The following is a 15,285-nucleotide window of genomic DNA, read 5'->3' on the forward strand; positions in this document are numbered from 1 at the left end:
GTGGCTCCACCGTTGAATCGTCATGCATCCATCGAAAAACAGATGGGTACCAGGAACTGCAGAAGTTTTGTGCTCCTACTGCTGGAATCAAAGTGATAATTTAACCTGTGAAATAAGATGGATAGTAAGTGAAGGCGATGTTGTTACAGCATAACAGGACCCGTAACAGCATGACGAGAACGGTAACAGCATGACGGTAAAAGCATAACTAGAATGGCACCTATATAAAAAGATCCGTTAAAAAAGCGTAGCAGGAATAATAGTTGCATAACGGGACACCTAACAGTATGGATAAAGGTCCGTGGGTTTGGTCATGTGCCACGCCAGGAAGGCTTGACGCGTCCTTATACCTCCCTCCTCACGGTTATGGTGTTGGTTGCATCGTCCTGAAAAAAAGGTCACACCACCTCACCACTGTTCGTTGGGGTGGGGGAAGAGGACGTTGGGAGGTCACTCTTCGTGACCCCTTGAGCACCACGGTACGACCTCAAGCTTGAGCTGAACGGGACATCCTTGTGGGTATGGTGGCCTTGCCTCTTGAATAACCCTTGAAAGGGTCAAGTAAACGTAGGTAAGGGTCATATCGACGTGCTCAAATTTGCCGTCATGTTCAAGGTCGTGCCGCAATGCTCAAGGATCGTACAGTCATGCTCAAAGGTCGCAGCGGTCACGCTCCAGGGTTGTAGAGTCGTGCTCACAAGTCGCACCGTCATACTCAAGGACTTCACTTTGAAAATCCGATGGCCACTTTGAATGCAAAATTTCTCTCCATCGATGTCTGGGTCTTGAATCGTGTGTGTACAGGTTGAGAGGTGTTTATGACAACTTAGGTTTGGTATAAAACTAGGCTTTCACGCACTGACTGTCATCGCCACGTATTGAGACGTCACTTAGCTCATACGTGTGTTATTTTACTCGTTCCTTGTCTGTTTATAAGATATATGATCAGTCTTACATAGCATCTTAATTTCATACAAACTGAAATATATTAAACGAACGGAAAACCAACATACAAACAAAAGAAGCATTAACTACATAGGGAGAGGAGGTTTGATGGGGTATGGGGGCCGAGTGGATGGGGGTGTAGGAATGGGGGGTAAGTTGTCATGGGGTGATGGGGTAAGAAAAACAATGGAATGTGAGGCAGCGGCTGGCAGCCTCACCCTCACCACCACGCGTGTTGTCCGCTCGCATGGGTCTCGTGGTTGAAGTTGTCTGTATCCGTTGTTAACAAGTCGTGGTTTACTGTCTGGTCCGTTTCTTTCGCTTGAACACGATCATGAGCATGTAGAGCACAAAGGTACAATCCTTGGGTATGATAATGACTAGTCTTTGACCTCGAAAGGTCGTAATGTGTTACTGGAAGGGTCGAACCATCGTAGTCAAGGATCGTATCTTCTTGACGTTCTCTGTCCTTAAGGGATAAAGTTACACAGTGCCCCAAGTCACGAAAGGTTTCTTTTCCCTCACACGGTTCAGTATTTTGTGCGTGGATTCACGAACAGTACCGCTTCGTTAAGACTGGCTTAAGTGCCTACCATATCACGCAGGACGGCCCTAGTGTTAGCCAATATTAAGGGCTCACTCTACCCTGGCCAGCGGCCGAGACCCGGTACAGACACTTGCTAGAAAACCTTTGATTCTTACCCCAAATATTTGACAGGCCTAGATGGTATCTCGCTGCTTACACATTTTGAAAGCTTGGTGCCACAGCACCGCAGCCACATTCTTAGCGTATATATATATATATATATATATATATATATATATATATATATAATCTGTGAGTTGCTTGTGTCAACATCAGTTGAGATTTTTCCGTCAACTATGTGTTTCATTCTTTACTCGCAGAGGTCTTGTTATAACTATGTTCCTTCACGCCACATTATCGTCACTTGTCTCATAACTCGCAGAATAAAAAAGAAAAAAATGCGTGTGCATTGTGGTATGCGATCTTGGCGAGACTAATCCTGGGGACGCAAGGACCCTGAAGAGAGGCAGATCTGAGCATAAATTCCACCATGGGCGCCAAAGTCTTGTTTTACTAGTTCCATTCCGTGAACAGGTTTCTACGCAAATTTTCCATGTTTTCAGGAGTAATTGAATATAAAGAGAGAAAACTCCTTTATACAGAGGAAAAACTTACTCTTTATATTAGTTTTCTTTGTTTTAGATTTGAATATGTTTTTTGAGATCAGCTGCGTCTTAGTTTTCACATTTTAAGAGCGTCGTGTGTATGAGGATCTATATCTGGTCGGGTTATGTTGGAGGTGAGTGGGTATGAGTGACGGTGGCAAACAGGTCAGTGGTTCTGAGCAGTAACTTTAGAGGCCAAGCCGTCTTACTACGCTTTGCTGGCCGCCAACCGCTCTCCTGACGGGAAAGAGGAGACCGCCATATTTGTTTTGGTCCGGTCAGATGTTTTGGGAAGGTAGTCAGCTGATGGGTGTGGACATTGGCAGAAGTTATGCTCTTTAATCACTTTATTTGCAACTCTGCATGATAAAGTATGGGCAAGACATTACAGGCACATGACAAACTTAAATGTATAGAGTTGTACAAGTATAAGGCACGAATCTACTACTTGCACAGAGATACAAACGTGATATATGCTCCTGTGGCTAGAAGGCCTGAACATGTAGCCTTGGCCATGTTACAGATACACAGGGAGCTGCACATGAGAAAGGCATTGTTGGTGGAGTAACTCACATCTCTGTTCAATTCAAAGTAGCATTGCCTCCTCCGAATAATGACGCTGTGCGAGAGCGAAAGACAGTAGAGTTCACCGCTGTAGATGTGGCCACTTTTTTTCCTCTTTCAGGAGCGTGTTACATAGCAGATAATACATAATGATATAATTCGATGAAAATTTTAAAGACATTTTCTAAGTAAAGTGATGAAAGAATTAGGTAATTCCAGTCTGAAAATATTTGGGAGGTGTACGGTACAGTTAAAGCCTTGCACACATCGTTACAACCCTTGGCTACGATGGCCTAGACTTGACCTGACTTAAAATCAAAGACCGTACAGCCGTGTGGCCTGGGGATAGTGGGTGAGGGTGTTGGTCGGACTTCATACACGCACATGATCCAACACTGGACGAATGCCTAGACTTGCGAAAGGCGGAACCCCCCCTTCCCATTCCTGGGTGGGTTGAGATAGAAGTGGCCATGGGTCGGCCGAAGTGGTGCTCCATATAGGCTCGAAATTTTTGCTCGCCGGACATGTCCGTCTTGGAGAGACGTGAAATACTATCTAAGACATATACTTAGAAGCCCCCCTTCTGTCGAAGTAATTATAAGATATTTGATTTTTGAAGAGTTAACGCATTTGCAACTCCACCAAGAACCTCACCTACTTCATTAATTAAAGTCTGTCTTCTTACTCACTGGAAGACCTGTGAGTGAGGCCCTCAGAACATACTCCTGTTGGGAAAGTCCAGTGAAAAATTTCTGTATGTGACAGCTGTCGGGTAATTCACTTAAAAGTGTGTACCATTTTCTAAAGTAAATAATTGAATATTTCCGCTCCCCTCTCTAACCTGTTATTTACAGCCAGCAACTCAGTATGTGGGTACAAATGGTGTGTCGAGGCCAGGATTTTAAACGTAAACAAGTAATCCAGGAGTATGTGCCTCTCTCTCTCTCTCTCTCTCTCTCTCTCTCTCTCTCTCTCTCTCTCTCTCTCTCTCTCTCTCTCTCTCTCTCTCTCGGGATGAGACAGGAGCTCCCCAGCTGACCGCACCAGCAGGTTCTCCCCTGCTCACCACACCAGCAGGTGTGCATACATCGTCTGCGTATGTAGGGACGTTCTTCTCGAGGGCACATCTGTCTTGGAGCAAGTGCGCATCAGAAACGTGTGTCTTGAAGCAGGAAGATAATATATTTATAGTGGAGCTATGCCAAGAGTGATGGTGGTGGGTGTGTCAGTGTAGGTATGTGGTGGGGGTGGTAGTTTTGGCGCGTGGTGATAGAGGTTGTAACGTTGGTGTGTGTGGTGATGGATGTGATGGTGTTGGTGCATAGTGGATAAGTCGATATAGTGTTGGCATGACGCGGGGTGAAGGAAGGCCAACAAGACAAAAATCATAGGACAGATCACTAGCTTGAGGAGGTAACTGGTGGGTAGAGACAGAGCTGTGAGTATATCATGAATGTCGACTAGAGGAACAGATTTTGGGAGCAGCAAAACATTGAAGGGTGTGGGATGGGAGGCGTAGTCCCTTAGGCTTGGGGTGTTCGTAGGAGTACCGTGAAGAAAGGAACGTTTGAAATGGCATAGAAATAGGGTAATAAATCCTCGGCCAAGTAAGGACTCTGTTGTCATTAAGCCTTACTCACTGTGCATGTGGTTGTGAGTGGTATGGTAACTCACATGATCCTCCAAACTACACAGCCAAGGTAACGTTCGTCATTGTAATGGCTTCCATACTTGTTTACATTTTACTCTGGACTCCCCATTGGCCGTCTCACCGGTGGTGCTCAGTCATAGAATTATTTCTCGTCTGTTGCCTCGTTCGTAATGAGTCTGTATCATCTTAAATGTTAGTTTTCAAGAAATGTGGGTTCAGCCTGTACGTATTTAACGTATATATTAACTGCAGCCGATCTGGTAGTGTTACACATGAGCTGATCCTGTAGTATTACCTTTTAATAGTCTGAGGATCTTCGTCTCTGTTGCTTGAGGTTGAATCTTCATCTTGGAATATCGGGCCCATGAATCATACCGATATATCAAGGCAAGATCTTGAAACTAATGGATAAATATATATATGGCCCTAACTTTCCAAGGAACGCATCTGTTCCTCATAAGTGGGCACGGTAGTGCCAGACCTTAACCACAAAACCTTTGGTGCCTAGTGAGAAGGGTTGTGTGCGTGACACACTCTTCAGCAGTAAGGGTAATGTGTGGAGGGCATGAGGCGAGGGAGGAGGTGATGAAGGACATTAAGATTAATAAGATTTTCACGGTAGGTTCTGGGAAAGGTCAACCCACGCCAGCTGAACTTTTTTTGTGTGTGTGTATGTGTGTGTGTGTGTGTGTGTGTGTGTGTGTGTGTTACACCTAAAATTGTATCGCCCAGAGTTATTAGTTTATATACAGTAGTTTGGTTATGCAGATTGTTTCAGTAGCTTCCTTAATAGATAATCGTAACTGAAGCCGCTTAGCCCAGCTGGTGTGAAAATTAGTTGAGATTAGGAGGGCCTCTCTCTCTCTCTCTCTCTCTCTCTCTCTCTCTCTCTCTCTCTCTCTCTCTCTCTCTCTCTCTCTCTCTCTCTCTCTCTCTCCCGGGCTGCTGACATTAAACCCGCAAACAATATGCCTCTCACCGTCTCACACTTACCACTTGACTACCCGTAACTCACACGACTCGTTCTTCGTGACTCTGTAGATAATATCCCTGCGGTGAGTGTTACGCGCTGGCCCTGCCTTTTGTGAAAAAGTCGTCGTAGATACTCTTCAGTAATCTGAGAATCTGTTTAGAAACATCTGAATATTGAGGTTTAGGTAATATGCAAGTCAGTTCTTGCATCGTCATATGTCTGTTGAATCTACATTGAGATCAGCGTGATGTGTTAGGGACGGTGGGTGTTAAGAAAGTAAAGTATTGAATATGCTGGGTGATGGAATGTGATGAGTTCGATAAATGATTTTTCTGCGGGGTCGTGTTGATTTATCACACAGTTATCTAAAGATAAACACATTCAAGGGAATGGTTTTTTTGTATATTTTATATATGTGTATATTTGATTATTATTTTTTTTATATGAATATTATCTAAAAGCGTATTAGTGTCAGAGCAAAACAAGGCCATTTAAGTGGCAGCAGACCATTAGGTCCTCTTCGCGAGGCTTTTTGTGGTTGTGAAAGAAATCAGAAACTCTTAGATTAATATGGTGAGAGTAGAAAGACATACAGATGTTTCAAAACACTTCGTGTAACTAAGGAGATGCAGACAATGCCACTCATGGAAATGAAGCAGGACATTTGTCATGTCTCTTGTTAAACGTGCTTCTGTTACTACTTTCAACTACTTTGGTAACTCTTTCCTCATGAAAATAATCCGGGGTGGGTAGCCTCACTCGAGGTAAAACCTTTGCCACCGAGTTTGTATGCATTTCTACGAAGTTGAAATTAGACTTGAGTATATCCGTAAGTAGCTTGTATGATCGAGATTCTCAAAGCCTTTGATATTTTTGAATACTTGTATTAGTATATCACCTCTGAACCTTCTCTTTTCTAAGCTAAATGATTTGAATACGTTTAGTCAGCTTTCATTTGTTTTTCAGTCCAGGAATCTTCTTGGTACCTCTTCCCTGCACTCCTAGAGCTCTCCATTCTGTGTATGTCTTTTTCTCGTTTGTTTAACTGAACTGGGGACTCGTCATTGACGTGTGAAAAGAGAGGATACTTTCCTTGAATTCGATAGCCTTACTATGACTCCAAAAAATTTTGTACGCCCTTTTTACTGCTTCTGTTTACTGCTTGCTTGGCTTAGGTCCCCAGCGATTATTGCGCCTGTCTTCCCTCATTTAACTTTTCGTTGTCCTTGGTGACGAAAGTACAGTTTATTTCCCAGAATTGTATGGACAACTGATCAGCGATAGGAGTATTTAGTTATAATGTGCTGGAGATACGTGGAAGAGGTTGGCGGTAGATTGTGAGAGTGAAATGTAGAAGAAAATAGTATGGGTAAAGCCGGGAGGAGGGCAAGCGGTCTCAGCCATGTTTGTCGGGAAGGTGGGAACAATTATTGTGGCGGTGGCGGAAACCCGAGCTGGGAAGTAGAACTGCCTGCTTGTCGCTCTGTCTGACACACTGCTTAACACTCTCCCTCTCTTGAGCTATTATTTTTTATTTTCATCATCATTTTAATGAAATGTTATCGTAGTTACGAATGCTACGGCGCATAACATTACTGGTTTATGTGAACGGTTTATTATATGTTTCGGACGGGAGACAGGCACCATCCCTCTCACTCAGTCATCTGGTACCTTCCTCAAGCTGGTACTGGGTACTTCTGTGATCGTCATATGTTACCACTCGCTCTTAGGTTTCTATTTAAGGAACTTTTATTGGTGGTTTGTCTACGCCTTCCTGTTTTTACATCAAAACTATGTATTTCAAGAATCATTGTACGTGTCACAGCAGTCGTTGTGGTGTGAAATGTTCCTCTGTGAACTTAAAGCTGTGTGAAGGTCATTGATGTGAGATAGGATCGCCAGAAATTTCACCTCACCCGTCCCCCAACCTTTTTCTAGGCTGAGTTAAGTCATGGTAGAGTACAACAGCAAGTGAAGCCTATCCTAGCTATTGAAGCCACACCAAGTGAAGCCTATCCTAGCTAGTGAAGCTTATCCTAGCTATTGAAGCCACACCAAGTGAAGCCTATACTAGCTAGTGAAGCCACACCAAGTGAAGCCTATCCTAGCTAGTGAAGCCACACCAAGTGAAGCCTATACTAGCTAGTGAAGCCACACCAAGTGAAGCCTATACTAGCTAGTGAAGCCACACCAAGTGAAGCCTATCCTAGCTAGTGAAGCCACACCAAGTGAAGCCTATCCTAGCTAGTGAAGCCTCGCATAGGTAGTGAATCGTCAGGTGATCCGTGAAATACTCTTGAGAAAGGATTTAGCTTTTTTTGTTTTTTATCAAAGATCCAGTTGCTGGTTCGTGTCACCACAAGAGACTTGCTTCTGCCAACTGTCATTATCTTGAGTGGGTTCGGTCATTGTGGCATTTGATCTAGAGTTCCCCTGGGACTGTAGGAGTAACAGGTTCAAGTAAACAAACTTAAATAGTTTTATCACATTTATCTTGCAACCTACACGTTTTGGCGTGGGCAAGACATTTACAGGCACTTGACATTTTTCACACACATTTACATACGTATAAATATATGTTGGAAAGGATCACAATTTTGTGCGTGATCAAGATATTCCTATGAGTCCACGTGTTTCATTTTCCCCGTGGACTCATAGGAATATATATATATATATATATATATATATATATCGTTAATGAGATGGCTTTGTTTGGAGCTTTTAGTCTCAGTTAACTAAAATAAAAAAGTTTATATATTTTTGTTTTTCTGTCTGTTTATAGATACATTGGCCGTGTATCTGTATATGTACGCAAAGGCATCACAATATAGATTATTATGCCTGGTATGTGCGATTCATCTCCTAAGGACAGTGAAGGACTATAGCAACTGTGATAGTCAGGAAGATAATAAACGAGAGCAAAATCTCAGGAAAATGATAATAGAACGATAGGCGCAAGAGCAAAGTCCCGCCTGTTTTACAAAGCCTTAAAAGCACGAACATCAGAGAGAAATATTTGTGTCAAGATCCCGTTTTATTTTACATTAAAGAGTAATGTGTCGTAGATGACCACTTTGTCTAACGGAAACAGGAATGAAGTTAACGGGAGGATTTACAGAAACAGGAATGCATTCAACAGGAGGGTTTTATCTGGTTATGGACAAAGATGGATGGCGATGTAAAGAGTATTTGATCTTGCGTGAGATGGGGTAAAACCTCCGGGTCTCCCTCTCTTTGATCTGCCAGAGAAACAGAAACAGATGGCAGAGACAGAGATGGTTCAAGTTGAGACAGTTACCTCAACCAGCTGCCCTAGCACTAGCAGCAGAAGCCTTGGCCAACTGCAGCATCAGAAGACTCGATCAGCAGCACCAGAGGCCTCGATCAACAACAACATAAGTAGCAGCTGCAGCACTAGAGGCCTCGATAAATAGCAGCAGCAGCAGCAGCAACACTAGAGGCCTCAAGTCAACAGCAGCAGCAACACTAGAAGCCTCGATCAGCAGCAGCAGCACTAGAAACCTCAGTCAACAGCAGTAGCAGCAGCAGCACTAGAAGCCTTAGCCAACAGCAGCAGCAGCAGCAGCACTAGAAGCCTCAGTCAGCAGCAGTAACACTAGAAACCTCGATCAGCAGCAGCAGCAGCATTAGAAGCCTCAGTCAACAGCAGCAGCAGCAGCAGCACTAGAAGCCTCAGTCAACAGCAGCAGCACTAGAAACCTCGATCAGCAGTAGCAGCACTAGAAGCCTCAGTCAACAGCAGCAGCACTAGAAGCCTCGATCAGCAGCAGCAGCACTAGAAGCCTCAGTCAACAGCAGCAAATCATATGCTTTCCCTCAAGCGTGGAGACCCCGGGAAGGTTGTGGATATGCGAGGTGTTACGGTATGGATGGACCAGCCTCGCCCACCGCCCCTTCCATCACCAATACCTGGCTGGTCACTCGATCCAGTAAGCTGAAATGTTATTGTGATTATTATGAAGAGAAATGATAGTAAAAAAAGGCTTTAACGATGAAATCTGCATAATGAGAATAACAGCAACAAAACCAGGTTTACCAGACGACTGTATTTGTTTGTTAGGTGTATATTTTATGTGATCTCATTATGTGCATGTCGGTTTAATTCAATCCATCCGTGAGTTTATATTCATCGCACTTACACTCCGTTATATTTTCATGTATTCTGTGTTATATCCCAGGGTAGATTGAATCTTGTTCTTACCTAGACATGTTGTACCAGAAATGTTATCTGTGAAATACTGATAAAGCTAATTCTGACGGGAGATACGTGTGGCTTTTATAAGTTTTCATGTGAAGTGGCGGGGGTGAGGGACTTACGGATATTGGTGGTGCCAGTGCCTTATTACTGCCAGGTGAGTGCCACACTCTCTGATATGTGTCAGTAGTCATCACTCATTGTATTTCTCAACTTTAGTAAAGGTCTTTAAGTCCGCCATTTTCGCGTCAGATGAGTAGTACAAAGTTTAGATATATAAAGGTATTGATTTTCTGGCGTGTGTTATATTCTCCTTCATCGTTCCGTTGTTTATGTTCTCGGACAAGGTGCTATATGAGGGACTGGGAGGTCTGTAATTTCCAGGCTGTATTGGCGTATAGGTGAAGTGGATGTGATTGTGTGCAATGTGGGAATGTAAGAGACGATTATGATACGAGAAGTGTGGGTAAGGCTTCGCTCACAGGCTCGGGTCTCAAGGGAGGAGTGACTCCTCTCTCTGTTGTCAAGGCGTAGGTTCCACTCCTCAGTATTGGTGGTCCCCTGTGGCACAACGGTGCGATCCTTGAGCACGTCGCTACGGCCTTTGAGCACGATGTTGCGACCCTTGAGCACGTCGCTACGGCCTTTGAGCACGATGGTGCGACCCTTGAGCACGTCGCTACGGCCCTTGAGCACGATGGTGCGACCCTTGAGCACGTCGCTACGGCTCTTGAGCACGTCGCTACGGCCCTTGAGCACGACGCTACGAATTGTAAGCATCATGGTACGATCCCTATAGGTACGATGGCCATCGGCCTTTGACCTGACCTTGAAAGGACATGCCGTTGTGCTAAAAAGGGTCGTGTCGTCGTGCTCAGTGACCGCGCCGTTGTGCTCAAGGGGCCGATAAGGGAGACGTGGAAGCAGTGCCTCCCCTGGTACCAGTAGGTGGATCAAGGGCCTTGCAGGACTCTCCCAGGACTCACGTCCTGTCAGCAGGGAGGAGCCCTTTTTACTAAGGTGTTATGAATGGATGTCTCGTGGAGATGATTACCCCCCAACACCACCCTGCTCGCCCACATTAAGGGTGATATTGTCTAAATCGTATTCGCTCTTAACCTTGTCTTCTTTCCCAAGTCTTTTCTTCCTCTTCACCACCACCACCACCTCCACCTCCCTTTTCCCTTCATGCTTCCCACTTTCCCATTTTATTCTCCCTTAGAGACTCTCTCTCTCTCTCTCTCTCTCTCTCTCTCTCTCTCTCTCTCTCTCTCTCTCTCTCTCTCTCTCTCTCTCTGGCGGAATCTGGTGGTAGGGGAGGCGGTAGGCCCAGCGTGGCTGCCCGGTCTCACCACTCGGGATCAGCGGCGCGCCGCCGCGCCTCTCCCCCTCTCCCACACTCGGTTCCCTGCAGGGCTTCCGGGGATTTCTCCCCTTACAACGACCCGCGCACACCTTCATTGTTATTAGTGTGTACCTGTGCGTGTTTGCCTATGTGTGTGTGTGTGTGTGTGTATGTTTGTGTATTATAACTGTTTATCACGTTCATTGCTGACAAAGGCTGAAAATGTATACATGAAATACATAATACATCATATTAGGACGCTGTTTCACTGCTAAGATGGAGGTATGGAAAAGAAATAAAATGGAGTGTATTGAGTAGGCAAGAAGGACATAGTAATGATGACATTATAGGATCCTCCGAAGACATGTAGTATAGGTCAGTGTAGCGTTGATCCCGAACTGCAACTTCGGAACGTGTGATCCCAAGTGGCAAGAGGTGGCGGTGGCGGGGTTGGTGCAGTAGCTTCTCTCTGATCTGTGTGTGTGTGTGTGTGTGTGTCAGAATTATGTAAGTGTGGTCAGTCGTTCAACGGATTACCGCTTTTATTACCCTCTGGAGGCGACAGTGAGAGCAGCCACCACTCGTGCACACACACACACACACACACACACACACACACACACACACACACACACACACACACACACACCTTGGCTGCCTCCGTCAGGAGGACTGTGGCCACCGCCGAGGTGTCTCGTAAAGGCGAGTTACGTAGACAACTTTGGTGGTCAGGCAAGGGCGTGGACATCATTGGTAAAGACACAGACGTAGATATTTTTGGTAAGGGCGGGAGGCATGAGCAACTTTGTTTAAGGCGCAGGCGTGGGTTAATTTGGTTAAGACGTAGGCGTGGGTCAATGTGGTGAAGGGGCGGGCGTGGGTAGTTGTGGTCAGGATACGGACGCAGACGGGTAGAGAGGCTGTGGTCAGGGCGTGGGCAGCGCGAACCACGGTGTCGCAAGCTGGCAGGCTGTCACCACACGCCACTATTCCGGGTCTGGCGCGCGGCCACCGATGCTGCCGATACCCACATCTCCACCGTTCCTGGGCACTGTTAGCGCCTGGGCGTGGGCGTGGGCGTACCGGGGGCGCGCGGGAATGCGTAAGGAAGTGGGAAGCGCGGCAGTACGGCCCTGTACCTGCCCACGGCCCCGCACGGCGGGTCACACCGCGGCAACGTTGAGGCGGCGCGTGTCTCCGTCCTCGTGGCACGGGTCGGAGCGCCAGTAAGCGTCGGGGTCACGGCAGCGGCGCCCTCAGCCAGTCAGTGAGTGGCGACGTCAGCGGCAGCGCGCGCTTCCCCTCAACCTCACTCCAGCACTCTCCAACACCCACCACCTCCATCAGCTGCCGCATCTCCACCAGCTGCTAAAACCTTCACCAGCTGTCGCATCTTCAGCAGCTGCGGAGTCTACACCAGCTGCTGCACCGCCACATCCACACAGCAGCGCGTCGCTGCTGCCGCTGGTATCGGGTGCAGAGCGGATGTAAAAACAAAACCTCGCGTAGTGCCTTATAGAACTCATTGAGAGTGACAGTTGATCGCGATAGAAAACGTCATCCTGGGTGTAACTGCTGGATGCATCGGAGAGGAGACTTGGGGGGTGACGCGTAGGGGAAATGTGACTGGTGCCCCGGAGGAGTGGATGTGGAAACTCGCGGGAAAGCTAATAATGTGAAGTGAAGTGCGTTTTACAGGAAGTGATCAGTAGACGTCCGGTGAAATTAAGTGCTTCTCCCTGGAGGAGAGATGTGTCGCCTGTTCTGTGGTGGTGATAAACGTCACCTTCCGCTCGCTTACTTAACTCATTTATTCATTATTGTCCTGGGGGATCCTTGTAATGTAAGGGCACTGCAGTTACTTTTGGACACCCCTTTTCCAGGAGCTCGTTGCAGCTTCAAGGGTGCGCTTCTCCCAGCACCAGGGAGGCGATGGACTCCTTTGATGTGGGAGGTTCTTTAGCGAGACTGTATTGCCTGTGATATAGACTCGCCAAACGTGACTTTTCACTTGCAGAGTCCAGTAACACCTACTTTCTCTCTCCCTCATATTATATATATATATATATATATATATATATATATATATATATATATATAATGTGTGTATGTATATATCATTACCTATTTGTACTGTAAAAGGTGGGAGTTCTGCACTCGTAGCGCCCCATCTTTCAAGCATAATATCCCTTCAAACAACTTCTTAAAACTTATATTTGTGTTGAAAAATGTCAGTGTTACCATCTTGGCGTCATTGCTTCATCTCTGCCGGTTATGGTTTGATGTGATCGTATCAGGTTTGATATATAGATGTTGTCGGTGCCGGGTGAACGAGCGGGACGTTTACATATTAACCTGCTAGAGCACAAGTCTTGCAGGTACTTTAACCTCTTGGGATACGAGGCCAGTAGAACATTAACTTTTGGGGTGCGAGCCTTGAAGATACATTAACTTTTAGGGTTCGAGCCTCAGATATACATTAACTTTTGGAGTAAGAGCCTTGAATATACATTAACTTTTAGGATACGAGCCAGGAGGATACATGAACTTCTTAGTGTCCAAGCTTTGAAGATACATTAACTTCTTGGTTTACGAGCCTTGAAGAGACATTAGCGTAACCCCATGTATGGAGGGACAACCCCAAATACATGATGGCTACCGTTACACAGTGGACTGAACCCCTCTTACTACCGTCACTCAACCCTCTTGAAGCCATTATCCAGCTTCGGTATGTAATCATCCCACCCTAACTGTACTATTACTGGACTGGCTTACGTAAGAAGCCTTTTAAAATATTTGGCGTTAGTTTGTACATATATCCATCAACAGTTTTTTTTTTTTTCATACGTATTCGCCTTATCCCGCGTTAGCGAGGTAGCGTTAAGAACAGAGGAGTGGGCCTTAGAGGGTATATGAGTGTGTGTTTGATTACTTTTTCCGTGTTTCGCAGACTACCCTCGTCAGAGATACTGGCCCGTAGTTCATTTCAGTATCTTGATCTTTTGTTCCTGAAAAAGATAAGAACGTTATTTGTTCCCTTCCCACTCTCTTGTTACTGAACTTATTTCAGCCATGATTTTAAGAACATTTGAAGAGTCAGACTGTCAAGTGATTTTTGCCTACTTATTGAAGGGACTTCATCGAGTCCCTGTGCCTTATGTAGATCGAAATCCTTCAGTCGCTTGCTCTCATCTTTCCAAACAATATCAGTGCTTTTCAAGTCCTCGTCCTCCCCATCTTATCTCATTAGTGTGCATGTGAGGAGAGTTTGGACGAGGAGGGTGCTTAACTCAGCTTAGTCTCTGGTTATGTGTGTGAGTATAGGGGTTGAGGTATCTTATTCTTGTATATATATATATATATATATATATATATATATATATATATATATATATATATATATATATATATATATATATGTTTGTGTTTATGTAGTTTATACATGTGCGTGAGTAAAGGAAGTTTGTTTCCCTCTGGCTTATGTAGTCGAGGAAGTACGTAGGTGTTTATCCTACTTTACACGTTTGTATGCTTGGATATAGAGTTGCTCGCTTGCTTTATCCTGGAATGTGTATGTGCTTATAGGTGGAAGTGCAAGTTTATGACGTTAACTGTAACCTAATGTGATTACTATTTATATGTTACGTGGAGAGAGAGAGAGAGAGAGAGAGAGAGAGAGAGAGAGAGAGAGAGAGAGAGAGAGAGAGAGAGAGAGAGAGTGCTACTACACTCGTGTTGCCCCGTCTCTTAACTTTGTATACATGTACCACGTCTCTACTCTTACGTGTAGGGTACATAACCTTGCCGAGTTAAGTGTGTTTGTACTTTACTCTCAAATGCTTAGTGTTTGTGTGTGTGTGTGTGTGTGTGTGTGTGTTCCTTTGCCTCGAATGTGTATGTGGCTTACTTATCGTATCCTACATTGTATATGTCTTCATGAAAGTTGAATGTAAGGAGAAAGGATGTTTGTCGTTGTTTGGGATGTGTATGTCTGTGGCTGGGGTACACACCTCAGACTACTGTATCGAGGGAGAAGTAACCTCCTGTTCCAAGCGGGGTTTGACTGTGCACCCACGCTGTCTCAAGTTGAGTGCGAGATTGATTGTAAACAGTCTTGAACACTCACCCGGGGACGATGCCAGTGGACGTCATAAGCTGTCGTCAACTACAGCGTAAGACACACTCTCTCTCTCTCTCTCTCTCTCTCTCTCTCTCTCTCTCTCTCTCTCTCTCTCTCTCTCTCTCTCTCTCTCTCTCTCTCTCTCATTGCGAGGATTTATAGCCAAGGACACAGACCCAAGAATAGCCATACGTAAAAAGAATTACCTGGTAGAGTTACAAGTTTTCTAGTTTATTCTGCCTTCTAATTTGGGTGTTTTATTATAACTGGCTGAGACCCG

At 45.3% G+C, this 15,285-nt stretch overlaps 1 protein-coding gene across 16 annotated transcripts in view; it reads left to right on the plus strand.

Moving 5' to 3' along the window:
* The window catches only part of Grip (Glutamate receptor interacting protein), a 232,745-nt gene that overhangs the window by 171,100 nt on the left and 46,360 nt on the right, over window positions 1-15,285 (plus strand). For 6 of the 16 annotated variants that reach the window (XM_071694680.1, XM_071694690.1, XM_071694692.1 and 3 more), the window contains exon 1: window positions 12,032-12,152. The exons of 4 other annotated variants lie outside the window; for them this stretch is intronic. The gene's annotated coding sequence lies outside the window, so the exon portion shown is untranslated. 6 more of the 16 variants (XM_071694682.1, XM_071694683.1, XM_071694689.1 and 3 more) reach the window with 6 other exon arrangements.

The sequence above is a fragment of the Panulirus ornatus genome, chromosome 57, assembly GCF_036320965.1.
Source record: "Panulirus ornatus isolate Po-2019 chromosome 57, ASM3632096v1, whole genome shotgun sequence".
NCBI lineage: Eukaryota > Metazoa > Arthropoda > Malacostraca > Decapoda > Palinuridae > Panulirus > Panulirus ornatus.